This window comes from Chelonoidis abingdonii, chromosome 7 (genome assembly GCF_003597395.2).
Source record: "Chelonoidis abingdonii isolate Lonesome George chromosome 7, CheloAbing_2.0, whole genome shotgun sequence".
In the NCBI taxonomy this organism is placed as follows: Eukaryota; Metazoa; Chordata; order Testudines; family Testudinidae; genus Chelonoidis; species Chelonoidis abingdonii.
In genome coordinates, this window is record NC_133775.1 from 23,690,270 (window position 1) to 23,717,388 (window position 27,119).

The following is a 27,119-nucleotide window of genomic DNA, read 5'->3' on the forward strand; positions in this document are numbered from 1 at the left end:
GTCATCCAGATATGCAATAAGTAAACTTAACTGGTCATCTGCATATATTCAAAGTGATGCGGCCAACTACTGTACACAAGCATGCAGACACCAAATGCATTTTTTTGGTTTAAGTGTCATGAAGACAGTAGAAACAGGATGAAAACACCCAGATCCATACTGGAAAGCCCAGTGAAATAAAAGTTATAATCAAATGAAGCAGAGAGACAAAATGTGCTTTCAAATCTGATCAACCCAAAACTTTGTCCCTGTGATTGGTTCCAAGATTGTGAGGGGGAAATGGGGCCCTCATCCAGCAAAATATTTAGTCCCGTTAGCATCAGTGCAGCTACTCAAATGGTTAAAGTTAAGCTCATGCTTACATCATAAACTCCATGAGATCTTATGCAAGTGGATCAGGAAATATGCAGCTATAATATACCCCTCATGAATGGCTGTAGGAAACAGTGTTCAGATTGTACAACCCAAAGAAGCTGAATGATGTAGTGACCAATTAATCACTTGTGCTGGATAAGCTGCCAAGAGGAAAGTTCATACTAGCACAGATGCTGGTTTTGCACCAAAGTATAGAATGCCTGCGGAATGCTTGGAACATACACTTTTGAAATCATAAGCTTGTCATTGTACTAACCCCAGAGACATATCTGCTGGGAATTTGGCCAGAGATGCCATTAATGGATTACAGTGAAACATGTTAATAATGGACACCATAGGGACTCCAGGTTTTTTGGCCATTGTAACAGTTGGTCACATACTACGAATACACCATGCAGACTTTCCGCATATGTATTGCTAAAGCACTTCTGTATGTTTTATAACAAAATATTTAAAAGGTCAAATAAAATGACTTTGTTTGCAATTTAAAAGTCAAAGAATTTAAAATGTGTTACAAAATAATTCACAATCTCAAATTGGCTTCCCTTTCCAGCTGCCTTAGCAGGTTGATTCCAATGCAATTTACGCAGCTGGACAGGTCTACAGGTGGCCAGAAGCGTGTTAGGCAGGTGGCTGCCTATTAGAGAGTGAAGTGTTATGTAAAGCATAGGAAATTTCATGGAGACTGAGATTTCACCAGTTATTAACATTGGTGACTGCAGATAGCAGGTGGCCATAAGTACAGGTTTCACTGTAATGCAGAGCACTCCTGATTTACCAGCTAATCATGTCAAATGACTACTTAATAGCTGTCTTCTGACAAAAGAAACTGAATCCTTTCCCTTTAGTCCTAGAGCCTTAAAATTCCTACAGTTCTATAAGAAGGAGTATCTTTAGACAGGTCCTCGGTGTTACTTGTGCAGTACACCCTGCAGAGCAGAATGCAGCCTGCAGGAACAGTAGGAATTTTACCGGTACTGAACCAGTGCCCCAGTGTGGTGCTATGGAGCACCCTTGGGGCTGGCTGTATAGTCTTTGAAATGAGAGGAAAAATTCAGCTTTCGAGTTCTGGGGGTCATGTGCACATCCCTTTTTTACTTATCTCTGTCTACCTACCCATCTGTTCATTACATTAGCCACTAGAGCCAACGGCTAGTATCCAAATGTCTTTGCTTTTGCATGCTTCCTGTCTTGCACAAAATTGAACCAAGGTCATTAATATAGAGGGGTGAGTCTCAAAAGTCTCAGCATTTGGATAAATAACAAGTTCTGATGCTTGCAATTATTAAATATTCAATAATACATTCCTAGAGCATCTCTCAGCAGTGGTTCACAACGCACATCAGGAATAACTGTAAGCCTCACATCACCCCCCACCATCCCTGTAACTTAGGTACAGTAAGAATTACTGGGCCCATTTTTACAGATGCTTACACTGAGAAACAAAGAAATTAAGTGACTTGCTCAAATTTGCTTCTACATCCATTTGTGATACAGGACATTTAACTACCGTACTGAACTCCAAATCAGACAAACGTACCTCCTTTCTCAATTACTCTCTTCAAAGGTACTTCCGGCTCCGAGGATGGCAACATCATATAACATCTTTGCATAATTCATAAACTTATGACAAAGATATAATATTATTTGTATATGAATGTGTCTACTAAAATAAAAACTAACAAGCCATTTGCTTCATGACACATACTTCTATAAATGTCATGAAGTTTTATGTTGTCATAAAAGAGTACAATGGAAAAAAAACTTCCATCATTTCACATCAAGGGGCAAAAGTTCTTTTGTTGCTTGCTGGGGCTTGTTCACTGAAACTCAGAAATATATGAAGAAGGAGGGCAAGGCTGTTAAAGTCTCTGGAAAGCAACCTGATAATTGAGGTTTACTGGCATGGCTTTGTATGATGGTACACTCAAACAACAGGTTTAGATTATAAAAACCTTGGGGCATGGACTGCGACACTTTCTCTCATATCAACAATTTGCATTTCTATCACAGCTTTCATCCTAGCTTCTTGGACAATAACTCATTCAGCCTGTGAGGAAGATGTAAATATTATTATGATTATTTTGCAGGTAAGGAAACTGAGGCATATTTAGTGATAGAATTAGGAATGGAACCCAGTGGTGTATTTCTCTTCCCGCAAAATATAAATAACTCCCATGGCTTTGTTGTATCTAAATACAGTTAATTTTAATGGGGATTAATGATATACTGAAGAGGATGATCTGGGCCCTCGGGGTCCTGACTACCCTGCACACTGTCTGCACTCTGAAAAATAATGAAGAATAACATTTCAAGATCTTGAAAGATTAGTGCATGGAAGTATATCAGCAGTTTTTGTCTGCATGCCCTATACCCTAAGAATATTCTGTAGAGGTGGTCAGAAAATTTTGCTGAAATAGTATTTCAACAAAAAATGTCATTTTCATCAAAATCTAAATGTGTTGGAAAATGTGTCAGCTGACAAAATTTTGGCTAAGAAAATGAAACAAAGTATTTCAATAATGTCAAAGTGTCCTGTTTTAACATTGGAATGGAACATTTCAATTTTCATTTTGAAAAGTTGTTTTGAAAGTAATTTCATTGTTTTTAATAACAATGTTTTTTTAAAGGTCAAAATAGGAAAAAAATGTTTCAGTTTTATTAACTTTTGTTCTGTGGGAAATTTCTAAGTTGTGTTTTCATCCCATTTTGGAACAGAGGAAAATTAAAAATCACAGAATTTCCGATGAAATGAAAAATCCATTTCTCATCCACTTCTACTGTTATATACAAAGTCCTCCAAATCTCACAATAAATATCATGAACATAAAACTATAGAGGAGTGGAGGGGTATGTGTGTTTGAGACAGACAGACAGAGTTTATACTATACACGATTTGTTGTCATACTGCCTGACCATCTCAAACTTTTGCCAATACAGTAACTCCTCACTTAAAGTCATCCTGGTTAATGTTGTTTCATTGTTATGTTGCTGATCAGTTAGGGAACATGCTCATTTAAAGTTGTGCAATGCTCCCTTCTAATGTCATTTGGCAGCCACCTGCTTTGTCCACTGCTTGCAGGAAGAGCAGCCCGTTGCAGCTAGCTGGTGAGGGCTTGTAACCAGGGTGGACTGGTAGCCCCCCATCAGCTCCACCTGGCTCAATCAGATCCCCACTCTCCTAAGTTCCCTGTGCTGCAGCCGCCCAGCAGGCTAGCAATTGCAGGCTATCAATAGGCAGTTCAGCTGTCCCTACCCCGACTGCCATGTGCTGCTCCTGCCCTCTGCCTTGGAGCAGCTCCCAGCGACTCCTGCTTGCTGTGCAGGGGCGAAAAAGAGGGGCTAATGTCAGAGTGTCCCCCTCCCCCCCACTCCTGCACCTCACTTACCCCTTCTTCATAAAGAGCAGGGAGGGGACACCAACAGAGAGAGACAGAGAGAGCTTGGGGCAACAGCTGCTGTCTCAACTTCCTAATCCACTTAAAAAGACAATGTACTTAAGAGTGGGTTAGCTTACTTAAAGGGGCAGTGTGCATCTCTGTCTCTCTCCCACACACAAGGTGTGTGTCTGTCTCTGTCTGCTATGCTGTCTCCCCTTGTGTGAGAGGCTACATTAACAACAATGTGTTAACCCTTGAAGGCTCAGCTGAGTGCTAGTTCATCATGTAGCAGTAAGGCATTCCCTGGGAAATATCCCACCCTCTGACTCCACCACCTCATCCAAGCTTCACAATCATCATCACTGTGTACCAGTATTAAACTGTTTGTTTAAAACTTATACTGTGTGTATATCTATATAATATATAATTTTTTGTCTGGTGAAAAAAATAACCCTTGTGCCTAACCCCTCTATTTACCTTCATTCTTATGGGGAAATTGGATTCACTTAACATCGTTTCACTTAAAGTCACATTTTTCAGGAACATAACTTTAACGTTAAGCGAGGAGTTATTGTATAGGGCATTTTGCCTTGACTAATAGCCACCATAACTCTATTAAAGTCAGCAAGACTAAAGGTCACTGGGTATAAATTTGACCAGAATGTAGTCTGGTATGTTTACTGCACTATATATCATTTTTGAAATTATAGACCTTTTAAACATTTCATCAGTACTAAATTTTTGTATCCCTCTGCCTATAAAGCTGAGATGCCTAAGTACCTGAACCATGAACCCAGTGGTACAGACCTGTGAAAGGAGAAACATTCGGACTAGTTCATTTTAAAAACCTCTTTTCATGATTAAAAAAAGAAAGCTTTTCCTTCCTGAGAGTCAAGAGTCATAACGTTAAGGTCTGATGTCTCATTGCAGGCTAGGATGCTTCACTTATAATAGGGTAAGGATGGATTCACAGCTGCCGCATATTATAAAGCAACAGTTTCTGGCCAGTATGCTTCATGAAATATCAGGCTGTGAAGTGTCACTTGTCCAGGAAAAAAATATTCTTAACCCTGAACTTTGGGCCAGTACAATTTGGGGAAGGAAATTCCACCACTGGTTTAAAAGCAAGCAAGCAAATAAATAAATAAATAAGTGGTGCCTGTTTGAAAACTGATCATATGTTTGGAATGCTAGAAATAGTCAGAGCTGAAATGAATCCATGGGTATATTTCAGGAGAAAAGGTTAAACTTGCAAAATACATGTGATATGCCACATTATTCTACAACTGATCCTAAAAAATATCATGTAGTATGTATTACATACATATGATATTATATCATATATCAATTACACTTACCATAAAAAAAGGTTATTCATATACTCTACATATGATCAGTTGCACCTATTATAGCTCTTGTTTTGTGCATCATTCTTGTTACAGGATAAGCTTTTGTGGTTTATCAGCATTTACCATAAAACAAATAAATTAAAAACACAAGATGACCCTAAATTAACACATTGCTTTAATTCACATTCAGGGATCTGCTACCATTTATTTCCTGTGGTTCAGTGTCAGCAGAGCCCTGTAAGTGAATTACAACAGCAGAATGATGACAGGGCCATTTATTATCCTTTATGTTCTATTTAGAAGGTGTCATTATATGATTTACAAAAAAAATAATTAAAAAACCCCACTAACCAATAAAATAGCTTCTGTGTACTTCTTAATTTAATGTCATCTGTAGCTATTATTTTGCATCTTTCCATGTACACACAAGAGGGAAGAGGTAGACAACTAGCAAATTCACAGTACAGAAACCGTGCAGTTGTTCAGGTTTTATGTACTAATAATGTTCAAATCCCAACTCCCAGTGTTCAGTGTACTGTATCAGCAATAATGACTAGAACTATTGAAACTCATTAAAGAACTTAGCCTCAATTAACAGACTGATCAGTATCTGCTTCCCATTATACAGAGACAAATTAAGCAAGTTAAAATGGTTCCCAGAAAACATTTGCTGAAGCAAGTCAAAATTAACAATAAATACAATTGAATTCTCTTTTTGCTTGATTTTTCACCCATTTGCACCTATACAAATGCAATGAATGAATACTGTTCATTATTTGTCAACCCCAGAACAACTTCAACTCACCAACAATAATTCTCCAACAATCTTTAAAGCTGAAATACTCACTCCCCACATGTATAGTACTTTGTGAATAGCAAAATATTATCCAGTTCTACTAAACAAAATTGTAAATCAACCCTAAATTATTCATCAGAAAATTACTGCCTGGGTATAACCTATGGAATATTCATTGCATCAAGATTCAGCCTTCCCTTCCCTGGCAGCAAGAAGGAATATGAGAAATGGAACTTAAAAATTACAGAGGTGAAAAAAAACAATACTCTCTCTTAATTGCACTGTTGCGCGGGACCTTTTTTCAAATGGATCCCTTCCCACTCCATCCCAAGTAGTGCAAATGACATGTGACATACTGCAGATGGCTCACCAGTCAGAGAGGCAAACATGCTGCTTGCTGTTCAGACAGTAACTAGCAGCACAGGTGTTGGATTTTTGCACTTGCCAGATCACCAGTAGTAGCCAGATTTCCCCTCAATATCCCAAGAGAAAGGCATAAAATCCTTATATTAGGACACAGATGAAATAGTAGTATCCCACCTCACTGCCTCTTCTCAATCAGCTCATACTCCAATGGATAAATTAAAGGACTAGATGTGCTGCATCATCTAGGGAGATTTCCTGTTTCATTTTAAGTAAGTGAGATGCTCAACAAGGCACGTGCGGTGCAAGGGTCTCCTGTCAGTACCGAAGCCACCAGCATCACCCGATATAGTGCATTGCACACTCTGTTCAGTGGGATGGTGCTCTAGTAGGTAACAATGATTTTTTTCCCCCAGAGGCAGGTATCATCTCAGTTGTCATTAAATTAGGGGGTCTCCTTGATATTGATGGACATTGTCATGGAGCTATTTTTTTCCTTTAACACAGCTTTAGAGAATTTTGACTGTGTGTGGTCGATGACAAATGGCCCAAGGTATTCATTCACTCTGTTGCTTATTACATTGTCAATTAATATCTCTGCTGCAACTAACTGCGTTGTTCTTGCTGTTGTGGTTTCTGGTTTCCATTCTCCCATGAATAGCAACTACTTTGACAGTGGGATATTTAAAAGGGCACCAAACACCAAAGTCTCCTGCAGCAACTCTACAGTCTGGTATAGTAGAATTAGGCAGCTAGGTGCTTTTGAAAATCCCACTGGGCACCTATCTGCATCTTTGGGTGCCTTAATATCTTCGAAAATCTGGTCCTAAGTTACTATTGGTACCCACATCATTGAGAACACGCAACTGACAACCTAAGCACAATTCTGCATAGAAAGGCATTTAGAGAACACATTTGCCTGTAGAATTTCATTATATGTGGTAATAAGGGCTCTATGGGCAAACGAGCTTAGAGGCCCAATTCAGGGGCTCAGTGAGGGGAACTAGAGAGGCATGCAGAAGCCAGAAAGGCAGGAAGAGCAGAGCCATGGCAGCTTAAGGCTATGTCTACACTGCACTTTCGGTGTTTAAACTTGTGTGGACAGCACTTCGTCAGAGGGAGACACTCTCCCGCCAATGCAGCTATCACCCTGTGTTGGGGGTGGTTTTATTTTGCCATCAGGAGAGCTCTCTCCTGGTGACAAAGAGAAGCTAGACCATGTGCCTTACAATGGCAAAGCTTTAGTGGCACGGCTGTGCCACTAAGATACAGGCTAGTGCGAGTAAGAAGATGCAACCTACATCCCAGCCTGGGCCTTGGCTGGAAGTGCAAAGAATTGCTTCTTCACTCATCTGTAGAGGGACTCACGAAGGTCTCTCTCCTGTTCTAGTGACACCCCACAAGGGTAGGTCTGGACTGATGGGCACTAATAGCCCAAGCAATATGTTTTGAGAAGCCCATAAAAAGCCACTCATAGTTCCTCTTAACTGACCAGGATCACGGAGGGATTTATTATAGAGATTGACTGGTAAAATGAGGGGCGTTATGGTTTGTGATAGACCCAGGCCAGTTGAGTACAGCAGAATAGCAGAAGGCAGATATACTGGCCACTGGATTAACAGTTTTCTGTTCCCTGACTGACCAGAGCAGGGGCTGCTCCAGGCTAATGAGAACATCTGACTCTAATTAACCTACAAAGAGTCAGGTGAGGCCATTAAGCTAATGTGACCACCTGACTCTAATTAAGGCCCTGCTGATACTATAAAAAGGGCTCACTCCAGTCAGGCAGGGGAGACCCATGGAGCCAGAGGAGAGGAAGTGCGGCTGAAGGGCTGGTTAATGAAGACACCCCCAAGCCATCAGTAAGGGAGCCCTAAGCTAAGGGTGAAGAAGGAAGAAGCGGGAGAGCTGTGGGGAAGTGGCCCAGGGAAATGTTGCAACTCTGGTAGTGAAAGATTGGCTGCCAACTGCTGCTACCATTTGGGTCCCTGGGACAGAAGCTGGAGTAGAGGGTGGGCCCGGGTTCCCCCCAACCCACCACTACAGGAACATCTCCTGGGAGGGGAAGTCAGGCCCCTGTCAGGACAAGAGGCTAAACTGTTCTGAAATAAGCCTCTAGAGACAACAGAGGCTATGGGATTTCTCTCACCAACCTCCTTGCTGGCCTATGATGAAAAGGGCTCAGTAGACTGTAACCCTGCCCTAGAGAGAGAAGGGCTACGTGGAGGGTCACAGTGAGCCACTGAGGCTAGCATAAACCGCCTGGAAGTGCAGGCCCCATGGGGGCAAGGTCAGAGCTTTGCCACAGGTTGTATTTTGTGGATTGCTCAAAGGAGATGGTTTAAAAAATACCAGTCTCCATGTGTTTCCCTTTGTTCCAACATTTTGGTATTTACATTTCAGTAAGAGAGTTTTTATATTTTACATGTGCAGATGGACCTGACACACGTTACTGAATTCCCTTTCCAGAGAAGCTGTTCTGTGGCTGTTTGAAGTGCAGCACACAAGAGTAGTCTGTCCTCCAATTTCAGCAGTGCCAAGTTTCCAGTCAAGAGCCATCAGGAAACTTGTAGTCATGAATATTACAAGCAGAGATTTACTGTCTACTACAAAGGAAAAAGAATCCCACCAGTTAAGCCACACTGTTGTTAACAGCAGTAGAAGCCTCAGTGGGAATGGCTCCCCAGCTCTGGGCTCCATTCTGAACACCTTGCTGATTAACCCTGCACTAGAACTCCTACCAGCAAGATGAAAAGAAGGAGCAGGGAAAAGAATGAGTCAAACGTACAGCAGGAACAAGATAGGCTATGAGGTCATTAGTGCATAGTGCACATTCAGCACTATCTCTAATTGTGTGGCACTTAGAGAACTATACAGGAAGAGAACCAGCTGCAAATGTAAATTTTGTAAGCTCTGCCCAGGCTTAGCTCTGCGTCTAGTTTGTCTCCTGCTAGCTGTGGTCCCAAATATTATGTTACACGACCACAGAACAGGAAGAGGATCTTCCTGGTTTTCTGTGGCCATCCTGCTGAAATGAATGGGGTGTCCACCATCTATCTATTTCCACTACCTTTGATGACTGGAAAAGTTAATTAGAACTTCTGAAACAATGAGAAATCCAATTTTTCAACTATGAATCATTCTGTGTCTGGACTGGTCCCCTGAAGGTCATTTTCATCATAAATTAATCTTTCTAATGTCAGACTTAAATTATCAGAAGTGACTCACATGACCACTGTGTTACGAGCAGTAACAGCAGCCCTGCTGCGGAAAGGTGTGATGGTGTTCTGATGATATTGAGTCTGACATTGTAAAAAATTAGTTTAAAATTAAAATAACTCTGATGACATTAAATAAAATGGAGGCTCACTCATGTCCAGAACATGACTGTCATTAGCTGTAATCTTTGTTGCCTACTTCTAGGTAATGAAGGGGGGAGGAGCATAATGAATATTGTCAATATCTGTTTGGAGGTGGGAGGAAATGGAATGTATAGTTGATCGGCTGCTATACATTTGTAACCCTCTCTCTACTGGAGATGCATTGACCATGTTGTCTTCTGACTAGTCACTCTACCACAGAGGAGAGAAACTTTAATACTATGATAGATATTACAGATGAAGGAGAGTTTCTTAGCTCAAATGATAAAGGAATGTATATTAGGAGCAGAACAGCCTGAGCTGTGTTCACCAGTGAAGTTTTAAGAGGTCATGGTGTGCAACAGAGCTAGGTGAATAATTTATATCAAATAATGTACACTATGAATTTTGCCAAGTTCTTTGTGCACATATGATTGTCTCAAATGTATTCTTACTACGAAACTATTCACTGAATGAATTCGGTGAATGATTGGATGAGTGTGGCCCTTATAGTCAGGTTTCTAGTGAGCATATTCTTAAATTCTAATTTCATTTTCCATGAACATTCAGCATCCTTTAAGTAACATTTCCTTTTTGGCAAACATTCTTGCCAGTAAATTCATTTCCTAGTATTTGTACAAAGTGAACACAAAAGCAGCTTTGTCAAAGCAAAATAATTTAAACATTTATATTAATATTTGTGGAAACTGCTTTTACACTATTCTCCCAGCTCTAGTATGGAGTACAAAGTAGCTTACAACTATTTGTTCATCGAATCTTTATCCAGGTAAGGTAACTCATAAACACATTTGAAATTGTTTCTTGGTTCCAAATTTGATTTAACTGGATAAAGTAATTAATCCCTTGAATAATCGGATAGTAACTTTCACTAAATAATATGAAATGTATAAACAATGAAAATGTATTCAGTGAAGTTTCTGAAGTATTTCACTTATGACTAGCAGTTGAAGCTCATTCATTCACTTTTCTTCTCTTGTATTTTCTGTGTGGCATGCCCTTTTCACTTGGATAGCTCCGTTTATAAATATGACCATTATAAAATCAGGTAATTCACATGGTTAAAGAGGACTTTGGTGAACTGGGAGAATTTAATCAATTTTCTTGTGTTGTGCATGTGTTTAAGGAATTCCTATATGCAATACATTATATATCATATGTTTTGGAAACAGGATGCATAGAGAATTACACAGTTTAGGTAGAACCATAGAGAGAAAGTAATATTTGCATATTAATCACTCATAGATAACTATTTATTTGAGCCACATGAAGCAGTGGTAATTTCTTCATGATAGCAAATACTCAACTAACAAAACAAGAATGAGATCCAGACTTTCATATCTAAGCACTGATAGATTGGTTGACATTGGCTAAGGAACAGATTGGTCTGTAACTAAATATTTCAGCAGCGCAGACCATAAACTTTGAAGGCAAATTTAGCAAAGCTCTGACCTCTAAATTTTGTTATCAAAAGACTTATGGATGCACAGTTTAACTTCCTGATTCTTAAATCTTCCGTGTAATTAATATCTACACTTTGACACCCTTCATAGATTAAAAGTCAATAAATAAATTATCACACTGATAAAATTACTCTGCCTAATGTCCAAAATAGCACATATAGTAGAAAAACCAAACACAGTCTATGCTGCTATAATTGCCACTCTCACTGACATTTTGGAAAACAATTTCAATTCTTGAAGTTAAATGAGTCATGGAATACAAAGGATACTGGATGATCATATAGAGGTAAAATAGGATATTAACCCCACTCAGGAGAATTAACTTTCATAATTCACTTGTGCCTAGAGCTCATGAATACATAACCTGAGCAAATATTATGCAGACTCAGAGAGGGAAACAGATTTAAATCATTCACAAAGAAACTGGAGTTGCTCTAATAAAACTATTTTTAGTATATATTAATTTTAGTTGTGCTGTGATGCATGTAATGCATGTAGTTATGTAACTAGTATAATCTTTTTTTCTCTGCACCTCTAAATGTCAAGGAGACTGCTGTGTGAAGAAGGCAGCTGCCATTTGGGTTCAGATGAGATGCAACACATTATAGAAGAGACTCACTCTATTCTCTCTTGGATGCTTTACATTTGTTCTTTTTTGTGCTGCTATTTTTCCAGTCATTAAGATTAATGTACATGGTTGCCCATTGTGTATGTAAAGCATAACAGTGTATTCACAAAGTAGTAGGTGTTGAAATGTTTCATTCCACTCTGAAGATAATACAAGCTTAGGGTGCTCAGCACCTCACAAAATTAGGTCCTAAATAAGTGAACATTAATAGCTTTGGTAGCCTAATCCTGCAGACATGAAAGCCAATGGCAACATGCCTATTGCCTCTGATGAGTGCTTGATTGGGCCTTTTCTGCATGAACACATACACGGTTAGAAAGACACTAGGTGTAGTTAATGTGTGATCACTTTACTGTTGTGAAATGATTATGATCCACTTTGTCAGTGATTTCACAGTCCCATGTCTGTGGTTCACCATGCAGCTTAATCTCCCATGTACTATGTCTGTAGACAAATCTAATGGCTGGTATTCACAAGCAAATTTCAACACTTTGGGACATCATTTTTAGACAAGCTCCAGGGAACCAGCTTACCCTCCTGCAATTAGATGCCACTGGAATTTAATACAGGTTATTCCATGTGCACTAGAAAAAACTCCTTTTCTATAAAGACAAGTTATGTCAGTGTAGAACTGGCACCATTGAGACTGATGATTCAGGATAAAAAAAATAATCAGTACACAGCACAGTAACTGCTGGACAAGTTTTGTTAACATGACAGGTGACCTGAACTGTAATTGACCTTGGGAGCATCTAGGTCATTGTTTCACAAGGATGAACTCTTCTTGAATGGCATTTTTAATAGGGCATGTTCATTCTGTTTTGACAGCATCTTTTGTGTGAGATCTCAACATGCTTTAGAAACAATAAGTCTCACAAAACCCCTGTTAGAAAACAGATAATGGATATTGTATTGACCTGATTTTTAGATGTCCTGAGCACCACAGTTCTGCCAGGGGTATTTGTATGCAAGAAAACAGACAAAGAATAACTCATTCTTTTGAAGTAATTCCCCTTTAAATCTGCCAGAGTCACTGCCTGTATTGGTTATCTGTACATAACTGCCAGTTGGATATGCTAACACTGCTTGAGCAACTCACACTGATGATTACTAATTTGAGATTCAACTGGGGCATTGACCAATCAATAGCAATAGCCTAGGGTAAGGACCCATGCCCAGATCTTCATAGTACCTCTGGGGAACTTGGTATTGGTAGCAGAATGAGACTGAAGCAGTCCTTGTGGTCAAGAGAGAACAAGGGCTATGTTTGCATGCATTTATTACACTGGCAAAAGCTTCTGGGTCCTCCCACCACCACCACCCTTGAGAACTCATAAAGAGATAGTCTCAATTTAGTCATGCATGTAACTTATTAAATTTTACCTGTCTTGCACTATCACTGAGCCCTGCTGCTCTATGGCAGAAGATTCATTCAGTATCATGTGAAAGCGTTCAAAAAGGTAGCTGTTCAAATACCTTTCAGGCCTCTCCACTACATTGAGGGGGCAAAAGACATATCTGGCTTCAAGACTAAGCTTGATAAGTTTATGAAGGGGATAGGCTAATTTAGGAAATTAATTGGTCTTTGATTATTAGCAGTAAAAATGCCCTATGGCTTGTGATGGGATGTTAGATGGGGTGGGATCTGAGTTACTATAGAGAATTCTTTCCTGGGTGCTGGCTGGTGAGTCTTGCCCACATGCTTAGGGTTTAACTGATCACCATATTTGGGGTCAGGAAGGAACTTTCCTCCAGGGCAGATTGGCAGAGGCCTTGGGGGTTTTTCACCTTCCTCTGCAGCGTGGGGCATGGGTCACTTGCTGGAAGATTCTCTGCACCTTGAAGTCTTTAAACCATGATGAGGACTTCAAGGGCTCAGACACAGGTTTGATATAGGAGTGGGTGGGTGGATGAGATTCTGTAGTCTGCGTTGTGCAGGAGGTCAGACTAGCTGATCATAATGGTCCCTTCTGACCTTAAAGTCTATGATTCTATGATTGTTTCCACATCAAATTCAAGGCACTTGTTCTCTCTCTCAGAAACCTTCAGCGCTGTGCACTTCCCTACTTATCTGCCCATACTGTCCCCTACCACTCCCTCCACTCCGCCAGTTGAACCATTCTTGAACACTTATTTGTTTGCTTCACCCAGATAGGTCTTTGCATTTTTTTCACTTGTTGCATCGTCTTTCAAATTAAACGGTAAACTCTTCAGGGAAGCGTGTTTTCCTAAGTGTTAGCAGAGCACCTAATGAAACAGGGCCCTGATTTTAACTGAGGACATTGGGTATTAATGTAAAGTAATAAAATAAACAAACTACAACAATGTTACTTAAAAGCTCATATCAAGAACTAAAGATGGACAAACTAATTCAGGTAAATCAACAACCCACTCAAATCCCCTTCCCCAGAAGAAAACAAAACACAAGAAGAGAAACAGAACCTTTGCTGAACTTCATCATTTTACATTTGGGGAAACTGAGGTATGGAGCATTACATAGTAAACCAGTAGCAGTACTGAGATGCGAACACAAGTCTCCTGAGTCCTAGTCCTGTGCTCAGTCCACTAGGCCACACTGCCTGCTCACTGGAACACTTGAAACTCTATCTCAGCAACGTGCAGTTTGAAATTAGTTGACTTGTTGACCAGTTTTAGGTTTACCTATTGCTAGCCTGTATTCAAGTGGTCTGCGATGTACAAGCTTTGCAGGGTATGTGCTAAGGATCCACTGACCCATCCCCTCATGGCCTGCATTACTATCTCCCCACAAAAAATTGGCACTTGCCTTTTCAAATGACTGGAATGCCATTGGCTAATCCCTGATTCCCCATGGGCATGGAGGAAGCAGCACAGTATGAAGTAGAAGAACAGTTAATGCATAACTGTCTTAACTGAGGAAAGAAATGGGGAAGGGATTTAGTAAAGAGAAAAGGCCTTCAGGAAGAATACTGTTGCTTTCTGTGCTTTTGACAGCTGCAAAGACCTTCTGCCTACGGGACTGTTTTGATAATAAAGTTGTGGCTTTATGTATCATTTTAACATAAAATATGTCTGCCCTTGGCAACACCCATTTTTCACAACCGTCCCATCAAATTCAGGCTCAGCCCCTCTGGTGCAGTGCAGCCACTTTGTGTTGCACAGATGGTATAATCAGGCTATAAAACTGTCTTAACCAGTCCAGAAAGGATCACTTCAGTGTTTGAGGGACTTTTGATTGTGTACAGGCAACACAGGGGCATTTATGCCATTCACCTCCCTGTTAACAGTGGAAAGCTAGGTGTAATTGAAGGAAAAGAGGTGCAGCTTGTATGGTCATGTTCTACATCAATCTTCAGCCCCTTCTGACCACCGCCTGAACCTTTTGTCCTTTCTGACAACTGCAGTCTGTCAGAAGTTAGAACAGCCCAGCTAACTGCTTTAACATGGCACAGGGCTGCACTTGGACCAGGGGACTGCAAGAGTGAACATTAAACCACCTACCAAACAGCTCCCTGATTTGAAGTCAAGGCACTTTCATCAAAATAGAGTCCATTTTAGTTTTAAGGATGACTAAAAGAGTGTGATGTATGTTTAGAAAAACACTTCTATTAAAATCATGTCCTCATGCCAGAAATATTAAGCTTATATATCTCTGAGTAAGTAACAGCTTTATATATAATGCATAATTAGCTCAACCTTTTAAAAAACAAAATAATTTAGCAAAAACAACATTCCTTTGCTGCTTCGGCACAGTTCAAATGACTGCAGACAATTTCACCGAGCGACACATTTTTTGTGAATGACTAAATACTAAATTTCGAGTCAGAAACTCTTACCTTTCCCTAAACAGAAACACATAAAATGAAACCCAAGTTACCATTCAGTAACCACCATCATTCTATAATTACAAAACAAACTATGCAGCAAAATAAACGAGGTTGGTAATTTGTTATAGTTTTATTGCTTTGTAAGTATGCAGAATAGTGTAAATTGGGCACTGTATTAAAAATGATAGAAAAACATTATATCCTAAGCTAAGGGATCCATTTTTACTAAGTTGTTTGTGCTATTCAGCTTATAATACAAAGGATTGAATAAGAAGAGCAAAATACTACTGCAGAAATACTTAGATACAATCTGTACTGCTAGGTCATGCATAGAAATATAGATAAAATTTAGAAATAAAATACACAGTTGCAGTGCAGTATAACTAGCATGTTTCTGATTTTAAACATTTTTATGAAGACAGCACCAAATCAGATTGGATCACAGTGTCGTGAGCAAACAACAGAGGGAACATATTAATTTGTAATTGTAAGATGGTTGAAAGTATTTTAGAGGAAAGAATTACTGGACTCCATTACTCCTCTTACGAAGAGCTCTTCTGTGTCATGCTAAAGCAGATTTTATGCACTCATGCAAAACAACAAATTGTTTCTCTGAATGCATCATGACATCTCGGACTAAGGGGTGAAAAGAGTACACAAGTAAACAGATTTTGTTAGAGAGATAGAATGGAGGGGCAATATTTAGAGTTAGGGAATGGATATCCAAGTTGATGCAAAATAACACAGAGCACGTAGAAGAAAAATAAGTGAATCAACAAGAGCATGAGATATTTTAGGAGGATATAGGAGCTTGAAGAGAGAGAGACAGAAAGCATAACAATTAAATGAGTCTGGAAAGAAATAACAGGGGAGTTGTTTGTCTGTAACAGAAGAGTTTGGTGGCTCCAGACATTTCTTGTTTATTAAGGTTTGGTCTTCCTAAAGGGATTTACTTCAGAGAGGGGACTCACATTATGTGGCAGCATTACCCTTATTCTTTCTGAATACTGCAGAGTACAAACCACTATTTATGAATTATTGAGATTTTCATTTTCCATGCACATTCTGGATAATGGCAAGTCAGAATGTTAAGAGCCACAGATTATTAATTTTTTCTTGGCTTTATTAACATAACATATATATCAAGCGTATACACATCTAAAACGTGCTGAAACAGACTGCTTGCCTCAACATTGTGAAAGTAAAGAACACATTACAAAATGATCCTTCTTCCCCCTGCTCCCAGTAGTTTCAAATATAATGCCACTTAGCCTAAGTATTTTGATCTGTGTCTCTTCACTTTTTGCAGCACATGAAAGCCTTATTGTGGGGACTGTAATCATTTCAAAATAAGCTGGCTTCTTGGTCTGCTTAACAGTTAGTCTTCAGATGCCTAACTACAGCGACATAATAGGTGTTACTGACTTCGAAGAAACATGGCATATATTGCATCTGCCATTGGAAACATCTCTGACAGCATAGCACAGCAAACCACCAAAATTTCCCAATTAATTACAATGGGAAATTATGGATACATCTCCTCTAATGCCAGGATATAACAGAAACTCAGTAACAACCTGTGTTTCATATCACTGAGTAAATACTTCACAAATGTATTCTGAGGAAAATTTTTAAATAAAATGTTATCATATATTTTGATTTGTATTCTGCTACGGCCCACAATGGGCTAAGGCAGCACTGAACAAGCATAATTGAATATGTAGTTGCAAACATGGCTAAATCTAATTTCACTTTTGAAATCAAACAGTAATTTACAAATAATTTTTTGCATTATTTGTTCAGCTGTTGGCTACAATATGTTAATAACAATTATTTGAAATATATGCCCTTGTATCAGAGGCCTGAGACCCCAACTAAAGTAGTGGCCAAGCTTTGCTGATATAAACCAAAAACAGGCTGTGCGCAAAAGTCACGTGCTGCCTGTGTGCATGCTCACAGAACCTGGCAAGAACAGGACTTGTATTGCAACAACATACACACATTCCTGAGAAGTGCTAGGCATCGGATACTCATGTAAACATGTTCCAGAAGGGTACCAGAGCACCCCATACCAAGTATGGTACAAGCCCCCCACAAGATAACAAGAACACACTGACCCCTCCTAAAGATAAGGTCAGGATGACAGTGTGATGGATAGAGATGTTTTGATCGAACTAACATGTACAAGGTAAGGGGTGGTAGTTAGCCATGTCAGAGGGTGGCAACTAGCCATGTCAGAGGAGTAATATGTTATTTGTTTATATTGGTGTACAAAATGGAGTCTCAGAGGGCGGGTCTTTGGCCAGCCTACGGGATAGTGGAAAGTCCCACCATTAACTGAGCTGCGTCCATTGTCATGGGTATCCATGCACTGAGTGTACTTCTAACAGTATAGGGCACCAATACCATCCTTCATCGACAATAAACCTGACCTAATGCCTTAACGAATCTTGTGGTTATTGGGCAGTTCGACTGAGGTCTGCTGTGCCACTTGCCTGCACAGAGCTGGGACAGCACACAGAGAGAACACACAACTGCAGCCAAATATCTAACAACATATACTACCCTGTGTGATAAACTTCAGATCATAAATAACAATATTAAGATACAGGAATAATTATATAAATATCTAGTGGTTATATCCAGTTGCTGGTAAAAAGATCAGTCAGTCAGTGAGAATGTTTTTATTATCAAATATGGTATGGTAATGAAAGACAAGGAACCTCTGAAGCCTTTTGCCAAGGCTAGTTTAAATGACATCAGCAAATATATTTCTATATAAACCTGCTTCATGAAAGAAGTTAATGAAACCTATCCAAACTACATAATCAAAGCATCAAAGGTTATTAAATACACAATTAAACTCATATAGTCCTAATTCTTCTGAGCACTTAAGCTCCTGTATAACATTGTTATAACACATGTTAAGTCCTTCCTTATTCAGTAAGAGAAAGGTTCAGTGAGGTATTTAAGCATATGCACATGGGCACTCCTGTTGAAGTACATGGGACTATTCACATGCTTAAAATCATGAATGTGCTTAAAAATCTTGCTGAATTAGGGTCCTTCTCAATAAATCTAAAGATGATCTGACTGAAGCTCAGTCAATGGGACTCAAGCATGCATTTATGTGTTTTTCTGAGTAGGGACATACTTAAGCACTTGCTTAAAGCTAAGCAGGTGCTTAAGTGCTTTGCTGAATTGAATGTCATGCAAAGACAACTGACAATAAGACCATATTTTTACTGAGAAAGGTAAACACATTTAACAAGATATATACTAGCGTCACTAAGTAATATATTGATTCTTTCTACCATATTCTTCATCCGTTTTCTATCTCTACATAAACAGCAGAGAAAGCTGTATTTCTGTTTGTTAGATTCTTAATTTTTTGTGAGTATAGCATCATTATAAGTAAATTGATAAGTAATAAAAACAATAACTGTTGTATAAAGTTTATGACTCTGATGCCTAGTAGCATAATTCAATTTGATATTTGTTTTTCTGTCTCATTATGAATAATTATAAGGTTTCCCTTGCGAATATTGAAGTAACTGATCGATAATGTTGGGACAACAGTTCTGATAGCCAATGAAATTTATGATTAAATATGTTATTAACAACAATTTAAAAATTAATGTAAAAGACTGGTAGCCAGCGATATGATAGCATTTGGATGTGATCACTTTTGCAATATAATGACTGGCCTGGTGTTGGGATGATTGAATAACTTTCAACTGAGTAAGAAAGAACTGGAATAAGACAGGGGTATAAAGTTATGGTTTTATTTTTCTGATATGGGACCCTAATATGATATGACTAGGACGGGAATATGTGACTATATTCTCAGAGAAAGAATCTAGGACAACAGCAGAGATTAATCAGAATCAGAAATGATTTATGAAAATAGGGTAATTCAGAAACAGAAAGCTCTCAATAGCTCTCCGGGGTGCAATCCAGACCAGTGAGGGACTGTGTCACACCTGCTCTGCAATCTGGGGTGCCTCACAATGCTTTGCTGCTGTAGCTGCCAACCTGGGCTCCTCTAAAATAGCCAAACAGCAGGAGGATCACACCCTGAGTGTCTGTGTATATCCACAGCCCGGGTCCAGAAATTCTGACCCCAGCAGCCTGTTAGAAACACACTAGTCACACTCTGGTTTCCAGCAGCCTTGGTTACTACTTGCCAGGTGACCCAAACACACTCCTAGTCCCAAATTTCCCCCCAAAAATGTGTGTTCTGTATGGTCCAGGCCACTCCAGATTTATTAGGTCCATTGCACCTCTAAGGGTATCAGTATACTACAGTTTGCTACCATAAATGGAGATACCCACTCAGTTCAGTTTAAAGACAACAGTGGATTCAAGAATAAAACAAGCCTGTTTAACTACAAAGGGAGAGGTTTTAAGTGAGTACAAGTATAAGGATTAAAGTCAGAAATGGTTACAAGAGAAATAAAGATAAAACATTTTATAAAATTAACTAACTAGACTTGGTTCAAGGTAAAATTCTTACCACAGGTTGCCAGCAGCATTGCTGACCAAGTTTCAGGTCAGGATCTTCTGCCAAAGTCCAAGGGCTTTTCTTTAGTCTTCTTAGGAGGAAAAAAAGAGAGATGGATCCGCAGATATAACTTGGGGTGTTTTTGTCCCTCACTTGTATAGTTCAGTTACCCTTTAAAATGCATTTTCCATCTATCTAGGGTTACTCCTAGATAAAGGTAATTCCTTCTGTGGGGACGGAGACAGGGAAAGAGGTTCCATGCTGTTGTTTGATTCTGCCCACCTTCCTTACCAAAAAATGGACACTTGGTAGGTGATTGCCCATCAGCTTTGATGACACCAGGCTAGAGGTGTCACCTTGTCCTTTGTCTTTGAGAAACAGGTTTGCCCACTTCCCAGATTTGTCTGCTAAAAACACTTCAGTCATGATTTCAGCTTATGTTCATCACTTTACATATAATGTTCCTACATACATTTCATCTTGCTATTATTGGCCAGCAAGATATTGGTTTTCAAATGATACATCATCAGGCATATATATTTTGAAAAAAATATTATTACAATAGTGTGTGGGGTCTGAATAAAAACAATATTGTATGAGAGGCAGTTGCTGCCATTAAAAGATAGTCCTTTACCCACAGTGAGTTCTCTCTAAAATATGATTATTGTTTTCTATTTTAAGTATAGGGAAATATTGTGGTATCTAAGGCCCCAGAGCCCTAAAATCTCAGCTGCTCTGCATTGCATTATATTTTTAGAGGAACTCAATTTTATTCAAGAGAATTCATCCTTCTGGACAAAAAATTTCCTACAGGAAAGTTGGAATGTGAAGGCTGCAGGACAATATAGCTAGCTGAATTATTCAGTGACAATCATTTATCCAAAGCTTTTGGATTTTTTATAGTCTACATTTCTCATGAATTTTCTCCCAATGGCTCCAGTGGGGGCCACCGCAGGAGCAGTCATGTTGCAGCCCTGTCAGGTGTTTTGCGAATCCTGCTAAATATCTACCACTACAATATAACCAAAAAATATGTGTATGCCTGCAGACAGTTGTCAGCATAACCAACCAACTACCTGACGCCCGACTCAGTCCTCAGTGTCATTCAAAAGGGTCCTCAACAGGGCTGACACTCACAATAACATCAGCAAATGTCGAAGACTTTCAGGTGCTAAACAAGACTTAGAGCCAAAATATGTGTTAACTACAACTTCCAGGTGTTGTGTCTCCAGAAGACATACGGAGGGATTAACAACAACTGCCCCCAGATACTTAGGATGAACTTGACAATTGAAAGCCATACAAGCAATATAGTAGCACCATTTTTGTCAAACCTGATCTTATCATCAATACAACATCCATGACCGATAATAATGACATTGAAGTCCTGACTGTAGACACTGGTGGCATTTCCATCACGTCTCACTACAAACCGCCATGTTCACTAGCCCATATAACCTGAAACATGACAAAATGTGATTATCAGTGACTTTAATAGTCACATAGTCAAACAGGGCTAATGAATAATATGAAAATGGTGATCAAGTTGAATGGTGGGCAGATGAACACCATTTGAGCTTAATTCACAACCCAAACTCTCCAGTTTTTTCAACAGCAGCCAATGGAAATGGGACTACAACCCTGATCTGGCATTTGTCAGCAACTATGTAGCTGGTTCAGGTAAAAAACTTAGTCTGGGTCCTGTTCCACATTCACACCACTGGCCCAAAGCCTTCCAGATCAATGCAGCCATAATGCCAAATGCAGTACCACTCTGTGCTGCTTTAATTTTAAGTAAGAATGGAAGGGCTTCACCAAAGATCTTGCTACTGTAGTAAAAAAAGCTCAAACCAATACCACAAAACACAGAATTTTAGAGCACAGTACACGACTGAATAAACTTTCAGAATTAATACCCTCATAAATGGCAAAGCCACTGATCTACACAACATTCATACTGAACAAATCAAACACTTCAGACCTGCAACAAAGAATAAAGTCAAGTTGTTTAGCAGATTTTCAGTCACATACGGAGTACTCAAGATCTGGCAATGAGCATTGGTTGTGGCATTCCTGAAGCTGGGGAAGGATGCAATGGAGTTTAAGTACTAAAGGCCTATATCACTACTACAACTGTACAAGTCACTTATCTTAAACTGCCTATCACCACTTGCTGAAAAAGCACCTAATCCCAGAGCAATCTGGATTCCACCCAGGGAAGTCATGCACTGCTCAAGTCCTGAATATCACTCAATACATCAAAGACGACTTTGAACTAGGTATCGTAACAGGAGCATCTTTGTCGACCTATCAGCAGCATAAGACATAAGCTCTTCCATATACCCTCACCAAAGGCTCCTCACAAAAATATATATCATGATGAAAGTTCATCATCTCATATGACTGATACAATCTCTACTAGAAAACTGATGTAGGTACATCAAACTATGCGAGAAGTGGACCCAATGGCAACAACATAAAAATAGCCCACCATAAAGAAACGTACTCTCACCCATGCTCTTCAACAGCTACATGAATAAGCGGCTAATCCATCTCAGCAGATGAAGTTTTATCTATGCTGATGAGCTATGCATCTTTGCCGAACCCAAAAATTTCACCCAGATCGAAGTTATATTAACATTGGAGATGTCTGGGCTCTCCATCTATTACACCAAGAATCAATTGCATATCAATCCAACCAAAATGCAAGCAAGTAGCCTCCATCTTCAGAATTATGAGGCCCCCAATAGACAACTCAACATCATCTGGTAGTGGGTATTACTTGCCCACAGCTGGAATCCTGTCTACCTTGGAGTGATGCTAGACTGCATCTCCCCTTCAAAGCACACATAGAGAAGATAAAAGATAAAGTTAGCGCCCAGAACAAGATACTTAGGAAGAGCCTGCAAATTCAAAATGAGGCACTGACCAAGCAACACTAGGAGCCACTGCACTCACATTTTGCTATTCAATGGCTGGATACACCTGTCCAGTGTTGGAAAGATCAGCTCACTCAAAGAAGCTGGAGCCTGCACTAAGTGACAGTTGTCGCTACATCATAGGATGTCTAAAACCAACAAACATGAACAGGCTTCATGTGCTTGCAGGAATTGCTCCACTGGTTCTTAAGAGAGTGGTCATAGGCAAAATGGAATGATGGCAACAGGTCAAGGATACCAGACATCCGCTATATGGCCGCATCATGGCAGTTAGCAGCCTGAAATTGCAGAAACGCTTCCTAGCTGCACTGGAACTGCTTAAAAAAATCACCAGTGGCTGTACAACTGAAAACGTGGTGCACACAGCTCAAAATACTTGACAAGGATGTCAAAATGCTCACTGACATTGCCAAGTGGCTTCCCATAGGTGCAAAGGATTGCTAGACCTGGAGATGTTTAAGTTACCCCCAAACAAGAGTTGGTAAGTCAAAAGTCAATATGTGGATGTGGGGTTATTCAAATGACCCAGACATATAACTGCAGTGAAACACAAACCGTGGAACATATATTGGTCTGCCAGCTCCTCAAGGAACATGCATCCATGGAAGATCTTGCTAAGGCTACAGACTGGGCCATATCATGTATCCAATACTGTTATTCATGTGTTAATACAAAATCTGAGTATTTCTGTTTCTCTTTATCTCAAAACAGTAACGAGTCAGAATCAGATACAGTAATGACAAATAGGCAATTGTTGATGAAAAATTAGTGATGGCCATGAAGAATAGGGACAGCAGAATGATACGGTTCGCTTTGATCCAATTATAATCTTACTGAGCTACAGATTGGATTCCTATTCAAGTAAAACTCCCATTTCTATCATAGTTAAACGATCTCAGTTTTTATGCCACAGTCATGACTGGGAACCTTCCACCTTTTAAAAGATACATGTATGAGCCCAGTTTCTCTGTTTGTAACCCAGTGAAAGGGGATTTTTGAGTGTCTGTTTTTAAGCCAGAAATCTAGCTTCAAGAAGTGTATATCATATTTTGTCCTGAAGGAGGTAGCTTCAATAGGAATTTTGTTCAAGTAAGGACTGAAGAATCTGGCCCATTGTAATGAACAGAAGTAATAAGAATACATCTCATATATTGAGATGAAAAGATGCATCCTTTAACTTAACTGGACAATTAAAAAAGGATACAGCCAGAGATGAAACTTTGTGCATGTGTGTAAGCAGGAAAAACGGGGAGAGATCAAATCTGAGAATTTATCTAAGCCTTTGTTTTACATAGGCACTAGGTTTTGGTCTGCCATGCAATGATATGATATACTAGTCACAGGTTGGCCATTGTGGTTATGATCAGCCTTGATTAACCAAACCTCAAATAATTAAAACTCCCTGGTATCTAAAACAGAGTTATGTCCTTCAGTTCCCATTAATTTTATTGAATAGTCTCTCGATCATCTGAAACCTCGTTTAACCAAACTTATGTAGTGTCCCCCAGGACATTCAGATAATCAAAGTTGTACTGTACATGAAATACAGTATGTGACTGATGTTAAATTGACTACCAAGTAATTAGATGCTAATATCACCGTTGCGTCAGGATGAAATGTCACTTCATAATACTTCTGTGTAATTTCTGAGTGACTACAATGTCACCTTGAAGCTTGTTTGAGGCATTATGATTGTGATAATGATGAAATGATTGTAATGTTACCTTATAAGTGGGTTTGTGCTATTTAGGTATAGACAGTCACTTTGATTGCTAATATTTTAGAAACATGGAGTAGAGTAATGTGCCATCTTAGCTAGAACTGTTTAAAATTTTGCAACTAAAGCAAAACTGGCAACAAAATGTGAATCTGAATATATATATATATATATATATATATATATTCCTGACTGTAAGAAGCTATATATTGACACATTCTTTGCATTTGGAAAATAACCAGGTGCGAACCACTGCCATAAACCATTGCAATACACGTGCATATATTGTGTAGCTAGTTTAAATGAAGGCCAGATTGGGAAACCCTTACTCACACTGAATAATACTTTATCCCACAACTAGTCCCATCCCATGTGAGTTAGGTTTCAGAATCGGACCCCAAATCTCTCCCCCCCCATAATTAATAAGCTGTTTTTTCTCTATTTTACAATTAGTGTAGAACAAAATCCATAAGCAACAATTCTGTTATTTTGTTGTGTTCATTTCCCCAGGCAACTAACATTTTTATTCCAGTTTAATACAAAACTAGTTCCACTACCTCACTCCCCAATCTTTAATCTCAGTTATACCAATGTCATTCGTGCATATGGAGAGAATTTATCCCAGTGGTACTTGCACACACTTATCGAAGTGCAAACTTGGCCTAAAGTGCTATTACAGCCAAAAAAAGTGACTCTGCAAAAATGATATTGTGGATTTCCCCTATATAACTTCTCCAAGTAACTTCCATCTTCTTTATCACTGAAAATAAAAAAATTACAGTCAGAACTTATATGACAATTCTGATGTTGATGCACAAGGCAGGACTAGAATCTCAAAAAATCTTGCTTTTGTTAATAAAACATGCAGCTGGGACTTGATGACACACATGAAGATATAGGGTGAAATTTGTTCCTGTGTAGAGAGGCCTATGCACCACTTTAGTCCTTAAAATAGGGGTTACATGGGATTTAAATGCTGCATGGAATATATGCATGGTGAGTTAGAAAGTACCAGTTTTACATACTCAGTTTAGCTCTTTACCATTGATTTCATCCATTTAACTATAAATGCATTTTAATTTAGGATGGACTCTGCCACTCTTACATTGGGCAAAGACCCCACTGATTTCAGTGAGGTTCCTTGTGTAGTATGGTACTTCTAAACTTGAGTAAGGTAACAAAGTCTGGCCCTGAGAAAGTTAAAGTATCCTCTGTTAGGAACACCCGGAGTCCACAGGATTCCTAATTCTCTCCTATTGCAGAAAAAACATTAATAGCAAATTATACCACTATGCTGGAAAAATAACATTCATGAAATGGACTGTGGTAACACTACTCATGCATTTGTAGTAAGTTGCTGGAATAGTCAGAAAACACCTCCCTATTCTCTTCTCTTGTTTTCTGAGGCTAATTATGTACTTTGGTCTCTTCCCATTCCCATCCTCGCTCTTCCAAGTGTTAACTCCAGCCTTCGTTCTTTTCTCTTTGACCTAGTTAGCACAGTAGGTGAACAATACAGTGTGTAATTAAATTTGACACAGCAATGACTTGCCTATGGTAGGCATAGCCTAACCCACACACAGATGAGGGGGCAAAAAAAGACATACCCTTGCTAAATTAGTTAAGCAATTTATTAACAATAAAGCAAAACAGATTTATTAAATAAACAAACATAAATAGAACATTTATGTACCAATAAAATGCACTCCTTCTGCTACAGTTAATCAAAAATAGTAGGAGGGAAACACAAATACAGAAACTGTTCTTATTTTTATTGTAGCATCTCTCTGAAGGACATCATCTCCAAAGTCAGCTTATGTCTATTTTGTCTCCAATTCTTACTCTCTTTAGAATTACCTCTCAGATAGAACTCTTGCTTCTTTTCACTCTTTATTTTTGCCTAGAAATACCTTTCATTTGGGATGCTCTTCCCGAAATTCCAGATGATGGACTGGATAATAAGCTCATGTAAACTGGTATATTTCAGCTGAAGTCAAGGGAGCTACATGGATTTACATCAACTGAGGATCTTGTCCTTTGTTGGAAGGTAAATGGCTGAAAGGCTCAGTAGTTTGTAAGAAGCAAAACAAAGTTTTATGTGGACGAACAACTCTCCTTTCCAATGAGAAAACAACATGAACGTCCTGTAAAACTAAAGCTGATGAAGGGCTAAGGATTTTGTTTGTTTGTTTAAGTGGTAAAGGGAACAGATACATGGCTAAACTCTGAAACAGAGAAGACTTCCAAATCACCACCTAAAGCGCCATCATCAAGCAACATTTATTTACTGTGATATATGAGAGAAAGCGTTTATGAGAGTTCAGTGTCCATAACACATCTATCCCTTCTGCCTTTTATGAGACCTCTGCAGTGTTGTTGTAGCTGTGTGGGTCCCAGGATATTAGAGACACGAGGTCGATGA